The following is a 20,823-nucleotide window of genomic DNA, read 5'->3' as shown; positions in this document are numbered from 1 at the left end:
GAGGTCATGAGTTCAAAAACAGCCTGGCTAATATGGTGAAACCCCATCTCTACCACAAATATAAAAATTAGCTGGGCATGGTGGCACACGCCTGTAATCCCAGTTACTCGGGAGGGTGAGGCAGGAGAATCGCTTGAACCCAGGAAGCAGAGGTTGCAGTGAGCTGAGATAGCGCCACTACACTCTGACCTGGGTGACAGAGCGAGATTCTGTCTCTAAAAAAAATAAAATAAAATAAAAACAGTAAAGCTAGAACAAATTTAAATGTCTAACTGCATTAACAGTGGCATGAAAATATATCAGACATAAACCTGAATATAGCAAAAGTATCAACTGTGATTGCTCCTAGGTAGTTTATGGATGGTGTTTTTTGTTCTTTCTTTAGTACTTTCTAAAATTTCTCCCATGAACATGCATTACTTTTATAATCAGAAAACTTAAGTGCTGCATTTTTTTTCTTTTTCTTTTAATTGTCCAATACTAGAGGCCTAGCTATACATGAGGAGGCAAATAAGATAAAACACAACCTGTTATCTATTCCAGAGAACAAAAACTTAACAGAGACTATTTTTCTAGTCATTTAAAGAAAACAAAGTTTCATCTAGTTAATAATTTTAAAATTATTAATTAAAAATGGCTAACTCAGGAATTTGAATTTTAAAAATTAAAACTACAGTTTTTCCCTAACCTAATAACCTAGTGACCCACTGACCTACTTTGGAATTTAGGTTTGTTAATTCTGATACCACAGGTATTTCGGGAACTGATGGATCTATTAACATTAATTAAAAGTAGTGCTGAAATTTAATTGACCGGTATAATACAAAACCTAAGGAACAAACCTTAACTACTTTTATTACCATTTATGAAAAATTCTAACTTGCTTCTGCAGATGACTGATTTTGTATTATAACTGAAACAATAATTATTTCTAAGAGAAAAACTATTTTAACTTGCAAAGAAAGGCCCAAATATTTAATACTTTTTAGATTCGTTGTTTAATGTATGAGGAAAAAATGAAATTAAACAGTGGTTCTCAATTTATTCAATACTGAATGTATTAGCCCCCTCTACAACCGATATAAGATATTGGCAAAATAAAACACATATTTGGTTTTACAGCTATCTCTACAATCAATTTAAATTTGAAAACTGACCTGTAAGAATAAGAACCACATCCCAAACCAGTTTTATGAACCAGACCTCTTAGAACCAGAGAGGATTCTGGCTCAAGACAAACATCAACTGACACTATAACTCTAGCCTGCTGAATGTCAAGATGTGAGATATTCACTAAACCTCATTAAATAAACAAAAACTAAAAAATTAATACAGTTCTCTTAGTGGGACAATACTATTCCAACGATTCAACTAATATATATTTTTCAAGTAATGTCTGAGCTTTGTATTCATATAACAGACAGATCTTGCCCACAGAGTATAGGAGCACCTTATCCCCTTTTCAGAGGTAAGACTGAGGCCTACATCTGTCCTCAGCCCCAAGTAAGCCCCACATAAAACCTGAAGGTGGAGGGAGAGCACAAGCCTCAGAATGAATTTCACATGTCAGGTACCATAAACCTGAAGCTATACGACTCTACACCTGGCCTTCATCCTGACACCAGCAGGAAGAAAGAGGGAGCCCTGTGGTAGGCAGAATAACAGCCTCCGAAGAATGCCCATTCCCTCTTCCCTGGACCTTATGAAGATGTTACGTCACATGGCAAAAAAGGACACTGCAGATGTGATTAAGGGTAAGGATCTTGAGATGTGGAGATTATCCTGCATTATCCAAGTGGGTCCAAAATAATCACGTGAGTTCTTAAGAGGAAAGGACCTTTCCTAGCTGTGGTTTGATATATCAGAAAGAACGGTCAAAAAGATGGCAAGTTAAAGGCATAAGAATGATACAATGGACCATGGGGACTCGGGGAGAAGGGAAGGATAGGAGGGGGGATGAGGGATAAAAGACCATACATTGGGAACAGTGCTCAGGTGATGGGCGCACCAAAATCTCAGAAATCACCACTAAAGAACTTATCCATGTAACCAAACACCCCCTGTTCCCCAAAAACCTACTGAAATAATAATTCTTTTAAAAAGATGCAAAGTTGCTGGCTTTGAAAGTGAAAGAAGGTGGCCACAAGCCAAGGAATTCAGGTAGCCTCTACAAGCTGGAAAAAACAAGGAAACAGATTTTCTCCTGAAGCCTCCACAGAGAAATGCAGCCCGCTGACGCCTTGGGTTCAGGTCAGTGAGATTTGTGTTGGCCTTCTGAGCTGCAGAACTGTAAAACAATAAATTTGTATTGTTTTAAGCCATTAAGTTTGTGGTTATTTGTATGGTAGCAACAGAAAACTATACAGAATCCGGTTTCTCTCGATAAACCTGGCTCTCACCAACACTTCCCTTTCAGTATTTACAGCAACCTGCATAGGAGATCATCAAAGAGAATCCCATTATGCCCTCCATTCTTTTCACATCAGTCAACAAGAAATGCCCAAGACTCCCAAGTCATCCCCCATCCCTATATACTTTCATCCCTATATACTCTGTATGTCCCTACACTGACCCCTTTTCTCTTCCTCCCCCAATTCCCGAAATCCTTTCGCAGTGTCTTCTGGAACTCATGGTACACATCGTCGTTAAAATATCCTATTTCCTCAGTATTGTTGTTGCACACTCTTCACCTTACTTGCTCCCAGCTGTAACCTCTCTCCCCTCTAGGAGTTCTGCTCTAACTCCAGCCCTTTCAAACGATGGCTTCTCTCTCATGTGAGATAAAATATATTTACTCTCCCATATCTCAGATGACCAAGCCCTGTTGGTGGGGTGAACCTCCTTGTAACTCACTGTCATTTCTGAATTATTCTCTCCCTCCCTAAAACCTTAGCTTTGACTCTCATGCCACCAGACTACATCAGCTATTATCCCCTCCTTATTGTAGTCATTCACAAACCCCAGGATAAGCCCCTTCACTCCACGAAGGGTGCGACCCTCTCCAATACCTCTTTTGAATTTCAATGTACACAAAATGATCCCCCAAAACTGGCCAGTGAGTTCCTTGATCTCTTCTGCAACAATTTTGTGTTCCACCCCACCTCCCACTCATTCTGCTAGTGTTACCCCAGAATTCACCATTACTAATATCCAAAAGACCCTCCGTATCCTCAATTTTAAGCACCTAACCCCTCTCTCACAAACTGGGATAGCATGTGATCCACCTGATGCAAAAAGACAAAAAACACAAACATTTTTTAAAAAAAACAAAAAACTGCTGGGCACAGTGGCTCACACCTGTAATCCCAGCACTTTGGGAGGTCAAGGTGGGTGGATCACCTGAGGTCAGGAGTTCAAGACCAGCCTGGCCAACATGGCGAAACCCCGTCTCTACTAAAAATACAAAAATTAGCCGGGTGTGGTGGCAGGCACCTGTAATCCCAACTACTTGGGAGGCTAAGGCAGGAGAATCGCTTGAACCCGGGAGGTGGAGGTTGCATTGAGCCAAGATTGCTCCACCGCACTCCATCCTAGGTGACAGAGCGAGAGGTCGTCTCAAAAAAAAAAAGAAACAACCAAAAAACAAAAACAAAAAAACTGACAATATAGCTCTAACTTATTTATGTTGGGTCTTTAAAAAGAAAAAAAAAACTGTGCCAGCTCATAATCTTTGTTGGAGCCTCAGTTTCTCTTCCTAGTAAAGGCACAAGGGAGTAAAGCAAGTTTATTTGACATGGTCGGGAAGACTAAACATGGTGACAGTCAATGATTGGTTATGTTGTTAATTACCTTCTATGAGAAATGCTTCATTCTTTTTCATGTTTCTCTAAACTCTAGCCTTCCTTTTGACCACTGAGTCCTTTATACACTTATCATATTGATAAGCTATTCTGTGGCAAAATGTAATGATTGCTTACCACTTCAATATAGTTCAAGTTGTGCTGACTATAAAAACTTTTTAAAATTCCAATTTACAGTATTTACTAACACAAACACATATAATGCAAATAATGAAAAACTTGTTCAGGGCTCTAAGGCTTCTGAAGATTATTTATCACATTCCAAGACACCAATTTTCCTTTCTAGCTTTAGTCTTATTTCTCCTTCCTCATTTCCCATTCTATTTACTGTACACAGACTCCTTATTCTCCAGCTACACTAAGGAATCACGTCACCATTCCTAGATAGTAGAAAATAAAGACCTCTACGTAAAACAAAGGTTTGTCCACCAGTACCCAATATATTATCAACATAAATATCTTAATACAATAAACTGGAATTGACCTTCACAGAAAATCATATTGTCATTCACATCAAGATTCAACTAATCATGATATAAACTTTATGTTATTAGTGAAAAACTGAAGAGGTACTATGTGTTTCCTATGGCCTCTATAAAAATTATCACAAAGTTAATGGATTAAAACAACACAAATTTACTACCTTACAGTTCTGTTGGTGAGAGCTCAATACAGGTCTCACTGGGCTAAAATCAAGGTGGGCTAAAATCAAGGTGTTGGCAGGGCTGAATTCCCTCCTGTAAGCTCTAGCAGAGAATGTTTCCTTGCCTTTTCAAGCTTTAGAAGCCACTCATATTCTTTAGCTCATAGCTCCCTCTACTCCATCTTCAAGCCAGCAGGAGGCCAAGTCCTTCTCGGGCTGCCATTTCTTCTGCCTCTTTCTTCCCTTATTACATTAAGGCCACACGGATAATCTAAGATAACCTCCATATTTTATGGTTAACTGATTAGCAACCTTAATTATTCCTTGCCATGTACCCTAACATAGTGGCAGGTTCCAGGAATCAGGATATGAACCTCTCTGAAGGGTCAGTATTCTGCCTACCACGTACCATGGACCAAGAAGTCTCTGTTTGGCAAAGACAAAATCAAATATTTTTTGAGGGGAAAGATGAAACATCAAAGGATAATTTGATCTATTAATAGATAAAAGACTACAGTACTATGCCAGTAGTTCTTAACTTCTGAACTATCTTAACCTTTCATATTTCTTACAGGGAATTGGAAAATAATGTGTATGACAATTCAGGCTGCATGCGTTCAACTGTAACTAAAGTCTAACTTTATTGCTATATGGTAGCAACAGGGTCTAGGGATATTCTTCTGAATGGAAAAATCTGTCAATGTCCAAATGAATACTAGCACATATTTCCCCTTTTGGAAAACTAATTGTTACACCATAAACACATATGATGTAATTTATATGCACTAAACAGATTGTCCAAAAAAGATGAATTAAACCCCAGACTTTGCAGAAGCCTATTTTTTTAAAAGGGCAAATGTATGTAGATTTCTGAGATGGATCTCCAGAAAAAAAAAAAAGAGATACAGAATTTTATCAACCTAAAAGAAGAACAGAATTTCATTAGTACTATAAATCCTCTAGGGACCTCTTAGGAAATCGGATTATTAAGTAGTACTTTGACAATGCTAGGTTTAGAGCTAATTCATGAGTTGTTTAATAACATACAACTAATATGTATAAATATAATGACAATGTTTGACATATTATGTACTACATCTATGAGGTCACCAGAGCCACTTAAAACACCACCAAAAAATGCATCAATTTTCAAGGCCACAAGTATTCCCCTTTGTGCAATAATCATTTCACTGAAAAGACAGTTGTTTTGACTTATTAAAACTTGGGTAAACTGCCAGCTGCTTTTGTGTAGCCAAGTAGGCCTGGCAAATTCAAAATCATCTGAAAAGTATTTCAAAGAAGTTTAGATGCATCCTGAACCACAGATAATTCAGAAAAAAACTACCACAAAGCATGTCTTCTTCACTAAAATAATCATTATATCTAAGTTTATATTTAGGAAAAAATGTAATCCCTTTGAACTAGAAGATTTTGCAATATATAATTTATACATATGTTACCCATTTCTGCTTTTCTGTCCCTATTTACTTTCAAAGCTTTCAAATTTAAAAAATTGATCTATCTAGTTCCTTATTATAATTATTATTATTATTTTAACCCACTGACTGTTTGATCCTTACCCTAAAATGACAAGGTGTGGAAAATGGCAGGCCAAGACCATATCTCAATCTGTGGAGTGGCAGGGGAGATGGGGCTCAAACTGCATAGGTCTTTGCATCACGTAAGTAGGAGTAAATATAGGATAAATGAGGACGTGTAGATAGTACAAGAATCCACCAGCCAGAAGGCCTGTGACCAGGTTTCACAGAATCCAACATGGACATAACAAGTAATATTATAGAACAGACATATACTCTTGATACAGAAGACACGAGATCTGATGGGATTTCTACTGATTCATCTTTAAGCTCACTGACTCTTCTGTCATCTCCATTGTTACTGAGCCCATGCAGTACATCTGTATTTCATATATTGTATTTTTCAGCTCTGAAATTTCCATTTGATTATTTCATATAGTTTTTATTTTTCAGAGAACTATTTTTACACTCCTTTCAGAAGTGTTCACTTTTACCTCATGAACATGAGTACTTTAAGGCTTTTTTCTGATAATTCCATCATCTGGATCATCTCAGAGTTGTCATCTGCTTATGTTCTTTTTCCTTTAAAAATGGTCAGATTTTACTGTTTCTTTGTATGTCAAGTAATTTTGGATTATATCCTGGACATTCTAGATATTAAGTTATGAGATTCTAGGTTCCATTAACATCCTCTAAAGCAGCAGTCCTCAACCTTTTTGGCACCAGGGACTGGTTTCATGCAATACAATTTTTCCATGGACAGCGGGGATGGTTTCTGGACAAAACTGTTCCACTTCAGATCATCACACTTGTTAAGTTAGATTCTCATAAGGAGCATACAACCTAGATCCCTTGCACTCGCAGTTCACTGCAGGGTTCACGCTCCTATGAGAATCTAATGCTGCTACTGATATGACAGGAGGCGGAGCTCAGGCGCTAATGCTCACTAGCCAGTCACCTACCTCCTGCTGTGCGGCCTGGTTCCTAACAGGCCACAGTACCAATCGTTGTTTCAGTTTTCAAAGCGTTCACAATGCTGCTTAAATCTATCCTCCGCATGCATCTCTCAGGGGCAACTCTGGGATTTGAGCAGTGGTTTACACCATAGTTCAGCTCTCTAGGTCTTTGCCATGTTTCTTTGGCTCTGTTCCATGTACGTGTAGCTCATGGATGCAGTAGGTAGGACCTTTGTGTGTTCATACACGCAATTAGGGAATCTCCCCCCAAACTAGGTCTCTTCTCTTTGAGACTTCCAAAGCATGCTCCAGCTTCCAGAGTTCTCTTTCCCAATTCCTCTGGCCAGAGAGATGGCTTTCTTCTTGGGATTTTAAGTACATGTACCACTATGGCAATGTAATTTTACAAATGGAGATGGTCTCAGGGCACAGCTGGGAGAGAAAAAAAGGGGGGAATTTTCTTTGTCCTATGACTAGAAATAAAGGGCTTCTCTTGGAGTTTTTGCTAACTGCTGCACTCAACATGTACTTCTACAACCCAGCCTACCATTTGGTTAAAGCTGGATTAACAAAAAGAAAAAAAAAATGGTAAGCTAAGCACTACACAAGCTATTCAGGTTTTGACTTCCCTTCTCAGTTTGCCTATTACTGTTTACTTTCGAAAGTCTTCAGATAATTGTTTTTGTTTCTATCTAGAGGGTTTTTGTTGTTGTTTTTGTTTTGTTTGGGGGGGGGGGGTGGTGTGTTTTGAGATAGGGCCTCACTCTCTCACCAAGGCTGCAGTGCAGTGGTGTGAACACAGCTCACTGCAGCCTCGACCTCCTGGGCTCAAGCAATTCCCTGCCTCAGCCTCCCAATGTAGCTGGGATTACAGGTACACACCATCATGCCCTATTGATTTTTAACTTTTTAATTTTTTGCAGAGACAAGATCTCATTATGTTGCCCAGGCTGGTCTCTAACTCCTGGGCTCAAGCAATCCTCCTGCCGTGACATCCCAAATTGCTGGGATTAAAGGCATGAGCCATAGCATCGGCCTAACCGGGGTTTTAAGTTCTAATCAGAGAGGCTTACTCCACTTTTGCCTATCCATTATGTTTTATCCATTTCCCAATTAAATTTCACCTAATGGCTTTAGTAGTCACGACTAATTGTTATCTAGAATCATTATTTCATTAGGAGTATGCACTGTGGTGAGTTTGTAAGTCGATCGTTCTCCAGTGTTTCTGTTTGTTTGTCTGGTTTTGTGCTTGTTTTTGAGACAGGGTCTTATTCTGTCACCCAGGCTGGAGTGCAGTGGCACAATCTCAGCTCACTGCAGCCTCGATCTCCTGGGTTCAAGTGATCCTCCTGCCTCAGCCTCCTCAGCAGCCGAGACTACAGGCATGCACCACCATGCCTAGGGCTAATTTTTGTGTTTTTAGAAGAGACGAGGTCTTGCTATGTTGCCCAGGCTGATCTCAAACTACTGAGCTCAAGCAATCCTCCCACCTCAGCCTCCCAAAGTGTTCAGATTACAGGCATGGGCCACCACATCTGACCTCCAATGTTTCTTAATAGCTACAATTCTTCTAAAGATATGCTTTCCCTCTTAACTATTTGGTAGTCCTGGAATATAATCTGTACAGAAAAAGATTAATAAATGGTTGACTTTTTCCTTTCACTTACCAATTATTTTCAGAATAATAAATTGGTGTATATGAGGGTTTTTTAAAACAATTATTATGAATTCTTGAATTACTACATTTTTGTGTATTTCAGTGTACTATAATCATTACACTTTTTAGTATTTATTTATATTAAAATTTGTCTTTTTTTTTTTTAAGAGACAGGATCTCACTCTGTCACTCAGGCTAGAGTGTAGTGGCATAATCACAGCTCACTGCAACCTCAAACTCCTAGGCTCAAGTGGCCCTCCTGCCTCAGCCTCCCAAGGAGCTGGGACTACATGCATGAGCCACCATGCCTGGCTTATACATATTTTTTTAAATTTGTCAAGTGCAGTAGGGAGAAGAGGGGGAAAGAGTAGAACAAGGAGTTCAATCTGTAACGGACTGTGAACAATCAAATGAAATAACCCATTACCTTTAGACTAGTCATAGTACACATTTTTAAACCTATTTTTATGGGAAATTACAAATATACACAAAGTTAGAATAATAATATAATTAATCCTATATATCCTTCAGCCAGTTTCCATAATTATCAACTCATGGCTAATCAATCTTGTTTCATCTGTTTTGCTCCTTCCCTTCCTCTCCACTCTTTCGGATTATTTGAAGCAAATCCCAAGTACTGTATCATTCCATCTGTAAACAGTCCAGTATATTGGTATAAACTACAAGGGCTTTTATAAAACATAACTACAATATCATTATCATATCTTACGAAGTCAACAAAAGACATATAAGACCTTTTTTTACACGCAAAATAACAAAACACCCTGAGAGAAATTATAAAAGTCTAAATGTAAGAAGGCATACAACCTTGCAATTGATTGGAAGTCTCAACACTGAAAAACATCCAATATCTCCAAATTGATTTATAAATTCTACACTAAGCTAGACAAAATCCAATCAGGTTTGTGGCGGGTAGTGCGGAGGACTGCTTATAAGCTGAGTGCAGAATTTTTATTGAAATTCAAAGGATCACGAAAGCCAAGGTAATTCTAAAGAACAAATTAGAGGATTTAAACTATCAGATATCATGACTTATTATAAAGCTACAGTAATTAAAAGAGTATGGCAATGGCACAACAGACAGACCAACAGAATAGAGTCCAAAAATAAATCCATGAATAAACAGTCCCTTGCATTACAACAAAAGTACTACTGCATTACGGTAGGGAAAGGATGATCTTCTCAATAAATACTACTGGAACAACTGGACTTCCACACGGAAAATAAAATGAACTATGAGGCTTACATATATCACACATAAACCTAAATGCAATAGTTGTAACAGTCAAGTTTATAGAAGAAAACATAGATAACATCTTCTTGGCTTTAGGGTAGGCAAAGATTTCTTAAATGAAACATAAAAAGCGTTAACCATAAAAAATTTTGATAAAATGGACTTCATTAAAATTAAGAAATTATCTTAATCAAAATACACTACTAGAGTGAAGAAGCAAGCCAAAGACTAGGAAAGATATCTTCAATACAACTGAACAACTGAAATTATCTATTTCTGGGGTAATCAAGACAACCAACTCAACAGAAAAATCAGCAAAAGACATAAACAGTCATATCCCCAAAGAGGATATTCAAATGGTCAACAGGCATTTGAAAATATTCTAAGCCTTTTAAATCATCAGGGAATTATGAATTAAAACTACAATAGACCTTTACTACATATGCTCCATAAGAGCTAAAATTAAAAACACTAATAATTTCAAGTGTTGGTGAGGATGTAGAACAATGAGAACTCTTTGTACACTGCTAATGGGAATGTAAATTAATTTAACTACTTTGGAAAACTAGGATAATCTCCTAAAGCTAAACAGCCAAATACCTTAAGACCCAGCAATTTCACTCTTAGGTGTCTACTCAACAGAAATGTGTATACATGTGGACCAAAAGACATGCTCAAGAATGTTCACAGAAGTATTCTTCATAACAGCCAATACTAGAAACACCCCAAATGTTCATCACAGTAGAATAAATACTGACATATCCATACAATGAAGTATTTCACAGCAACAACAGAAAAGATGAACCACTGCTACATGCATCAACATGGATGAGTCATAAACAAGATTTTAAAAGGCTAGGCACAGAATTCAAAAATAGACAATACTGAATGAGTCACATAATAGTTATCTTTGGGAGTGTGTAATAACTGTTAAGGGGCATGAAGGAGGCTCCTGGGTTGACGAAAATGTCCTATATCTTATTCTTGATATTAGTTAAATGGGTGTTGACTTCATAAAAATTCATCAAAATGACAATCAGGATTTATGCACTTTATAATATGTGTGTTATAATTTGATGAAAGAGTAAACAAAAAAAGTTAGTGATATCATGTCAGTCCCTTGATTTTTTTAAATTTAATTTTTTTTGGTTATTTGTCTATGAAATTAAAAAGTCTAGTAAAGCTAAGTTCTACATCAGCCTGCCTCTTTGTGGGTACTAAAAGTCATGTTCACGTTCTTTCTTAACACAATTACTGAGGAATTGTCTTGGTATGTGGATCCTTCCCATAACATGAGATCAACAGAAAGTCTAGCTTGAAGCTAGAGTTATCCAATATTCACAAACTAGAAAATTTTAACACTGCAGGTACTTCTTCTTAGTGTAATTATAAACAATCAATTTTTCTTTATTACGTTCCAGATCACTAGTTTCCACAGTTTCTATTTGGCAAAAAGAGGTTAAAAAAAAAAAAAAGGCAGGCGCAGTGGCTCACGCCTGTAATCCCAGCACTTTGGGAGGCCAAGGCGGGCGGATCACGAGGTCAGGAGATCGAGACCATCCTGGCTAACACAGTGAAACCCTGTCTCTACTAAAAATACAAAAAAATTAGCTGGGTGTGGTGTCGGGCGCCTATAGTCCCAACTACTCGGGACCCTGAGGCAGGAGAATCGCGTGAACCCGAGAGGTGGAGCTTGCAGTGAGCCAAGATTGCACCACTGCACTCCAGCCTGGGCGACACAGCGAGACTCCATCAAAAAAAAACAAAAAACAAAAAAAAACAAAACACAACTTGAGGCTTCACATCTAAGCTTAGTTTTAGCTGGAATTGAAAACACTCAGCAAATCAAGGCAATGTATCACAATAAGGTTGTCATAAGAATGAAATAAATATTAAATGTAAAGTGCTTAGAATATAATGCCTCAAAGTAAATGCTCAAAATTGTATTAATACCGTTCTAAGAAACACATGTAACAGACCCTTATTCTTGAATTTCCTTCAAAATATAATAAATATATGGTAGTAAAACCAGACCCACTTTTAAACAAAGTATTTTTATGGAGCTGAGAACAAAATCAATTTTTAATGAATCTGAACTGAACATGTTAAAGTACAGGATCAATAAAAACTTAGTAAATTGTACTCAAGAATTTTTTAAGTTCTAAATTATACTTATTGGTATTTAACTATGACCCTATGATTAAAATAACTGAGATAATCAGGAAAAATACTGCTAATATAAAGAGCTCATCTTTGCATTGTATTTTTTACATTTGCAAAGTTGTATTTCATTTCATTACCATATTACTATAAAATAATTAAACCTATTTTATAAAACATAAGTCATAAACTTATTAAATCCAGCAAAGGATCGCAGAACAGGCCAGGCGCAGTGGCTCACACTGTAATCCCAGCACTTTGGGAAGCCAAGGAAGGCGGATCATGAGGTCAGGAGTTCGAGACCAGCCTGGCCAACATAGTGAAACCCTGTCTTTACTAAAAATACAAAAATTAGCCAGGTATGGTGGCACACACCTGTAGTCCCAGCTACTCAGAAGGCTGAGGCAGAGGTTACAGTAAGCTGAGACAATGCCAGCCTAGGTGCCAGAGCAAGACTCTGTCCCCCCCACCCCCCCCCCACCAAAAAAAAAAATCACAGAACAAGAAATACTTATACTTGTGATCACATAATGATACGCCACCAAACAAAAAAAATTGTTTTCAATAACAGTACCATCATGTAAACAAAGTATATGTAAAAGCAGTTTGAAAAAAAAAGGGGACTATATTTTTTAAGCAGTCCTATTGCAATACTCTAAGTGTATTTTTAATGGAAATAAATGTTAATTTGAAAGTAACAGTAGCCAGGCAAGGTGGCTCACACCTGTAATCCCAGCGCTTTGGGAGGCGGAGGCAGGCAGATCGTTAGAGCTCAGGAGTTCAAGACCAGCCTGGACAACATGGCAAAACCCCTTATCTACTAAAAATACAAAAATTAGCTGGGTGTTGTGGCACGTGCCTATGGTCTCAGCTACTTGGGAAGCTGAGGCAGGAGGATCAACTAAGCCCTGGAAGTCCAGGCTGCAATGAGCTGTGATTGCACCACTGCACTCCAGGCTGGGTGACAGAACAAGACCTTGTCTCAAAATAAAAAATAAAAAATAAAATTAACTGGATGTAATTTCCAGTTTTATACATAGCTGCTAAACATGTTTCTTAAACTTTATACTTGGAAATCATTCAAACATGCAGAAAAGTTGTAAGAATAGTTCAAAGAGCTTGCACATATCCTTTATCCTGATTTGACCAACTGTCAACAACAATCCTGTTGACCAACTGTCAACATTTTGCATTATTGTCCATATCATACATAAACATATTTTTTGAACCATTTGAAAGTAAAATGCACATATCATACCTTTTTACCTCTAAATACTTCAACTATACCTCCTAAGAACAAGGATATTCTCTTAAATATCTACAGTATAGTTACCAACTTCAGGAAACTTAACAGTTATACAGTATCTTAATGTAATGCCTATTTTCTCTCTTTTTTTGTTTTAGTTGAGCAAAAACTGCCCTCCAAGACTTTTTCCCTCTTCCAGTACTGAATCCAATCCAGGGTCATGTACTGCATTTAGCTGTCATGTCTACCCAGACTTCTTTAAGCTGAAACACTTTTCTTTCAGTAAATATCTTTTGTTTTGTTTTTTTGAGACAGGGCCTAACTATGTTGCCCAGGCTGGTCTTGAACTCCTAGGTTCAAATGACCTTCCTGCCTCAGCCTCCTGGGTAGCTGGGACTAGGGGTGCATACCAACACACCCGGCTTCTGCTAAATACCTTTTAAACAATCTTATCTTTACATGGTATCCTGCAAGATAAGATTTTAAAAGTTGAATTCTTAAAAAAAACCATATAGGGAAGCTCCATTAAAAAAAGAGGTTCAGTGTAAGAGCTGCGAAAAGTTCAAAAGACTTAGATAAAAAAATACATAAATCTTCCTATTCAAGAGTGGCTTTTTAGCATATGGTATTTATTTTATTTTATATTTTATTTTTTTTAAATTTTTTTTGAGATGGAGTCTCGCTCTGTCCAGGCTGGTGTAATCTTGGCTCACTGCAACCTCTGCCTTCTGGGTTCCAGCAATTCTCTGTCTCAGCCTCCCAAGTAGCTGGGATTACAGGCTCCCGCCACCACACCTGGCTAATAATTTGTATTTTTAGTAGAGATGGGGTTTTACCACGCTGGCCAGGCTGGTCTCAAACTCCTGACCACAGGTGATCCACCCACCTCGGCCTTCCAAAGTGCTGGGATTACAGGCGTGAGCCACCATGCCCGGTCTATAGTACACACATTTTAAAGCTTTATAATGAGGAGGTTTCCAGGTTTCTTTGAGATCAGCAATTCTTAGATTAGAGGTTTATATTCTATTAAATAGCAATATATAATCAATTTATACAAATAAATTTGGCCAATGATTTGATTGGTATCTGCAGAAAATGGATCTAGGCTGGGCACGGTGGCTCATGCTTGTAATCACAGCACTTTGGGAGGCTGAGGCAGAAGGACCACTTAAGTCCAGGAGTTCTAGAGCAGCCTAAGCAGCATAGTGAAACCTCATCTCTACAAAAAATAAACAAAGTTAGCTGGGCATGGTGGTATGCACCTATAGTCTCAGCTACTCAGGAGGCTAAGGTGCGACGATCGCTTGAGCCTGGGAGATGCAGTGAGCTGAGATCATGCCACTGCACTCTGGCGTGGGTGACAGAGCAAGACCGTGTCTCAAAAAGAAAAAAAGGTGGGGGGGAGCTAGGCATGGTGGCTCACACCTGTAATCCCAACACTTTGGAAGGCTGAGGTTGGGGGAACACCTGAGGTCAGGAGTTCGAGACCAGCCTGTCCAACATGGCAAAACCCCATCTCTACTAAAAACACAAAAATTTGCCAGGCATGGTGGCGCATGCTTGTAGTCCCAGCTACTCAGAAGGTTGAGGCACGAGAATCACTTGAACCCAGGAGGTGAAGGTTGAAGCCAAGAGAGCACCACTGCACTCCAGCCTGGGTGACAGAGCAAGATTCTGTCTCTAAAATAAATAAATAAAATAACTTTTTAAAAAAGGATCTACAGAAAATTACTATTTTCATCAAAATTCTCTCCTCCAGTTAATAAAAACACCCAGTCTCAATAAGCAAACCTTTAAAGAAAGGGGAATGATTTTGATCATGCATAGACTTAACAGTTATTGGAACTGGCACATACATTGTTCTTTCACTGGACACTTACTGTGTGCCAAATATGTGCCAGGCCTATGCTAACTGTGGAGTTGAGAAATCCAGTGGTGAGCTAAAAAGGCACAGAACCCACTCTTAGGAAACTGGTAATTTAGCAAACCACCAAGACTCCTGTTTTCAGACAGTAAAGGTATTAGTTTTCCCTAATTTGGAAATGAAGCAATTAGATTCAGAGTGGTAAATGTGCCCCGAGTCACATAACTAAGTGTTCTCAAGGGACAAAGAAGGTAAACACAAAAATTATGGTCTTCTATCTCCTAATATAGTACTTAACCTGCCTGTGTCTGACTACAAAAGAGTTACTTAACCATATCCTTTAGGCCTATCCATTGACTCCAAAGGGACAGTGTACTTTCATCTCCAATGAACTACTTTTGTTTCATTGAGTCAGTCATCAACTAATCTTTTAAGTACTTAAGATGTTAGGTATGTAAGGTATTATAGTAACATTAAAACTTGGTTAAAAACAGAGTAGCATACTAATTTTCTTTCTACATATTCCCATATATTCATTTTAGAATAAAAATAATAGAAGAATCCATTTCCCCTGATTTACTATTTTAAAATGACACAGGTCAATATAATTAGAATATGGGTAATACTTTCCACTAAAGAAAAAAGTATAGTTAAGTCACTGAGAATTGGCATGGGACTCCTATCTCTCTCTAATTTCCCCCCAATTCATCTCTTAAACCATAGCACTCAAATCTATAAATACTTCTTCAGCCATGTAGAGCAAGGATCAGCTAAACTTATTCTGTAAAGGGCCACACGGGTAAATTTTTTTTTTTTTTTGAGACGGAGTCTTGCTCTGTTGCCCAAGCTGGAGTGCAGTGGCATGATCTCGGCTCACTGCAAGCGCCGACTCCCAGGTTCACGCCATTCTTCTGCCTCAGCCTCCCGAGTAGCTGGGACTACAGGTGCCTGCCACCACGCCTGGCTAATTTTTTGTATTTTTAGTAGAGATGGGGTTTCACCGTGTTAGCCAGGATGGTCTTGATATCCTGACCTCATAATCTGCCTGCCTCGGCCTCCCAAAGTGCTGGGGTCTCTGCTGTAACTACAGACGTATGTCGTGGGGATACATTTTGAGAAATGCACAGGCAATTTGTCATTGTGTCAACATCACAGACTATTTCTATACCTAGATGGTATAGCCTACTATACACCTAGACGATCTGGAATAGCCTATTGCTCCTAGGCTACAAACCTGCACAGCATGCAATGGTACTGAATACTCAAGGCAACTGTAACACAATATAAGTATTTGAGTATCTAAACATATCTTAACATAGAAAAGGTAACGGGTTGTGCCATGATGACATGATGGCCATGATGTTACCAGGCAATAGCAATTTTTCAGCTCCATTATAATCTCATGGGACCACTGTCGTATATTTGGTCCATCACTGACCATGTAATGCATGACTGTACTTAACTGCTGCTATAGTCTAAAAGCAGTCATACACAAAACCTAAAAAATAAGAGTGGCTAATGTTCTAATAAAGCTTTACTCATAAACACTAAAAATTAAATTTCATATAACTTTCACGTGTCACAAGTTAGTCTTTGAGATTTTTTTCCAACCATTTACAAATGCAAACACCACTCTTAGCTCATGAGTCATACCAAAGCAGGCACCAGGCTGAATAAATTTGGTGGTGTGCAGACCCCAGTGAAGGCCTGCTTGTAAAGAGGAGCTGCAGTCTGGCTCTTCTTTTACCTCAGTCAGCTGACACTTTATCTCTATAGCTAAGGCCTGGCAGGAAATAATTCTTACTCGACTTTCAGTCATTTGCAAATCATCTTCCTTAAACTCAGGAAAAGGTAAGTTATGACTCTTACTTTTGAGCACTAGTTTTGAGAAATTTCAGGAATTGCTAAAATACTTTACATCTGGATTTCAATTATTTTTCCCAATAAATAACCTTCTTACTCCTCATAAGAATGAAAATTCTAAAGATAAATAAAAGCTGCCAAGGAAAGTAGCAGATCATTTCCCAAGTATTTTTATAATTCCTTGTCCTATGCTTCCACCAGTACACTGAAAATTCCACCCAACCATGATTAAGGGAAAAGAAACAAAGATAGCATACCTTTGAGCTCAAAATGATGATTGAAGGTATCTAGTGAGACTTGCCAAGTTCTAAAGATTCATTTAAGAGGACTGTAGAATTATCCAAAGGCATCTTACAATGTGATAGAATCAGCTTCTGAGCTTCAGCAGCTTTGCAGGAACAAATAAAAATTCTGCAAAGAAACAGTACTTACTGAAATAATGCTAACCAATTTAAGTAACATTATTATCACTAGTATTTTTGTTTCATCGACATATAGAACATTTATTGCGAGCCTCCTCTACGTGCCAAGAATTGGGAATGTGTCAATAAATAGATCAGATCTCATCAACCCCTCTGGGAACTCAACCATAAATGGGACAAAAAGTTTGAAAAATCACGATGGTGTGAAGGAAAAGCATAATAGAGATACAAACCAGTTTGCTGGAAATTGGTTAGAAAAGTTCTCCTGGGACGGGCGCGGTGGCTCATGCCTGTGATCCCAGCACTTTGGGAGGCCGAGGCAAGCAGATCACTTGAAGTCAGGAGTTCAAGATCAGCCTGGCCAACATGGTGAAACCTCGTCCCTACTAAAAATACAAAAATTAGCCAGGCATGGTGGCACGCACCTATAATCCCAGCTACTAGGGATGCTGAGGCAGGAGAATAGCTTTAACTCGGGAGATGGAGGTTCCAGTGAGCCGAGATTGCGCCACTGCACTCCAGCCTGGGCGACAGAACAAGACTCTGTCTTTTTTTAAAAAAAAAAAAAAAAAAAAAAAAAAAAGGTTTCCCTAAAGGAAGAGAATTTAATGCAAGAATGTGTATGATCTAGCCAAATAAAGCAAGAGGGAAGAGGTGAGAAAGAACATTTTTTGTCCAAAGGGAACAGTGTGTTCAAATGGCTAGGTGTAGGTGAAAATATGACATTTGTGTGGAAGTAAAAGAAGTCCAATGTAGATGTTTAGAATGAAACAGGAAATGAGAAAGGGCATTTCCTGAGACAAGATGGGCAAAGAAAGAAAGCAAAAGGTGAAGCAATTTGCCCTGAATCACACAGGGCTAAAGGCAGAGCCCATTTTAAACCCTTACCACTTGACTGCAATATACTAGCCATTCTGAAATTCTAAGCAGGAAACTAAAAGTTCCTAGAGAGGAATTTCAGGGGACCTTTGCAAGAGCCCAAGGAACGACTGCCCTGGGCCAATAGCTGACCTTGCCATGGATGGATAAAAGAATCAACTGATCATCAAGCGTCCATTGTGCAGAATGAGAAAAAAGTCTCATCACAATTCTCAACTAATAATTAACAATTACTAAGCACTTTACTATGTGTAAAGCCCTGTTTTAAGCACTTGACATATATTTATTCAATCCTCACAACATCACTATCAAGCAAGTGCTTTCATTATCCTATCTATCTAGTATAATTTTAATGACACAGTCCAATCATGGCTATTAATTTTCTTGTACTGACAACATTCTCAGAAATGTCAACAATACTTCTTGACACAATATTGAAAGCACTTTAGTGACTCTTCTATCAGAAAAGTACTGCTTAAATATCAACAAAAAAAAGACTTTAGAACATTAATTTGGTTCCTTTAGCTTTTCTAATTTAATACCACTGTTTCAGGTCCACATAAAAAACTGAGGGTAAAGTACAGAGATTTCCCATTGACTCCATTAATGCACAGCCTTCCCCATATTCAACATTCCCCACCAGAGTGGTACACTTACTACAACTGACAAACCTACACTGACACATCCTTATCACCCAAAATTTTAGGCTTCACTCTTAGTGCTGTACATTTTATGAATTTGGACAAACATAATGGCATGCATCCACTATCATATCACACCGAATAGTTTCATTGGCCTAAAAGCCCTCTGTGCTCTGCATATGCATCCCTCCCCTCACTAACCCCTACACCACATTCATTTTTTTATTACCTCCATAATTTTGCCTTTTCCAGAATGTCATGAAGTTGGAATCATACAATATGTAGTAGCCATTTCAGACTGGCTCCTTTCACTTAGTAAATACACATTTAAGATTTCTCCATGTCTTTTCACGGCTTGATAGATAATTTCTTTTTGGCACTGAATGATATATTCCATTGTCTGAATATACCACAGTTTATCCGCTCACATAATGAAAGACATTTTGGTTGCTTCCAAGTTTTGGCAATTATTGAAAAGGATGCTATAAACTTCCATATAAAGATTTTTGTATGGATAGAAACTGTCAATTCTTTGGTTGCTAGATCATATGGTAAGACTATGTTTAGTTTCGTAAGAACCTGCCAAACTGCCTTTCAATGAGGCTGTACCATTTTGCATTCTAACCAGCAATGAATGAGAGTTTCCTGTTGTTCCACATCCTCACCAGCACTGGATGTAGCTAGTATTTTGGATTTTCACCATTCAAATATGTATGTAGTAGTATCTCATTTTAATTTGCATTTCCATGATGACAGATGATACGGTGCATCTTTTCACATGCTTCTTGAGGTTTGTATATCTTCTTTGGTAAGGTATCTGTCAGCGTACCTGGCCCATTTTTTAACTGGTTTGTTGGTTCTCTTACTGTTAAGTTTTAAGAGTCCATTGTGTACTTTGGATAAAAGTCCTTTATCAAATATGTCTTTTGCAAATATCTTCAAGTCTGTGGTTTGTCTTTTTATTCTTTTGATAAGTACCTTTCACAGAGCAGACATTTTTAATTAAATTTAATTTTTTCTAACACGGAATACGTCTTTGATGTTGAGGATAAAAACTCGCTGCCAAACCCAGTCATCTAGATATTCTCTTACGTTATCTTCTAGGAGTTTTATACTTTTACAATTTACATTTAGGTCTCTGATCCATTTTGAGTTAATTTTTATGAAGGGTATAAGGTCTGTCGAGATTCATTTTTTGCACATAGACAGTTGTTCCGGTACCATTTGTTGAAAACTATCTTTTCTCCATTGTATTGTCTTTGTTCCTCTGTGAACCATTAGTTGACTATGCAATCATGAATTGCATTAACAATGTTTCAGGACAGACCGTATATATGACAGTGGTCCCATAAGATTATAATGGAGTTGAAAAATTCCTATTGTCTAGTGACTTTATAGCTGTTGTAGCCATTCATAACATTGTAATGCAATTACTTTTTAAATACATTTAGTGTAGTCTAAGTGTACAGTGTATATAAAGTCTATAGTAGTGTACCCTAATGTCCTAAGCCTTCACATTCAATCATCACTCACTCACTGACTCACCCTACGCAACTTCCAGCCCAACAAGCTCCATGGTAAGTACTCTATATAAAGTATACCATCATCTTTTAAACTGTATGTTTACGTTCCTTTTCTACATTCAGATACATAAACTCTTATTGTTATATTAAAATTACCTATAGTATTCACTACAGTTAACATGCTGTACAGTCTAGTAACAGTAGGCTACACCATACAGCCTAGGTGCAGAGCAGGCTATACATCTAAGTTTGTGTAAATATACTCTATGTTATTTGAACAATGACAAAATCATCCAACAATGCATTTCTCATCTCAGAATGTATCCCTGTCATTAAGTGACACATGACTGTACTGATGTGGATCTATTCCTGGTCT

At 38.0% G+C, this 20,823-nt stretch overlaps 1 protein-coding gene across 22 annotated transcripts in view; it reads right to left on the bottom strand.

Moving 5' to 3' along the window:
- CLOCK (clock circadian regulator) overlaps positions 1–20,823 on the bottom strand; it is a 119,016-nt gene that overhangs the window by 64,565 nt on the left and 33,628 nt on the right. For 19 of the 22 annotated variants that reach the window (XM_001144028.7, XM_054683125.2, XM_063809629.1 and 16 more), the window contains exon 2: positions 17,240–17,393. The exons of the other annotated variants lie outside the window; for them this stretch is intronic. The gene's annotated coding sequence lies outside the window, so the exon portion shown is untranslated. The remainder of the gene's footprint in view (positions 1–17,239; positions 17,394–20,823) is intronic. 22 annotated transcript variants of the gene reach the window in all.

This window comes from Pan troglodytes, chromosome 3 (assembly GCF_028858775.2).
Source record: "Pan troglodytes isolate AG18354 chromosome 3, NHGRI_mPanTro3-v2.0_pri, whole genome shotgun sequence".
Lineage (NCBI taxonomy): Eukaryota > Metazoa > Chordata > Mammalia > Primates > Hominidae > Pan > Pan troglodytes.
This window is presented reverse-complemented; position numbering and strand designations above follow the sequence as displayed.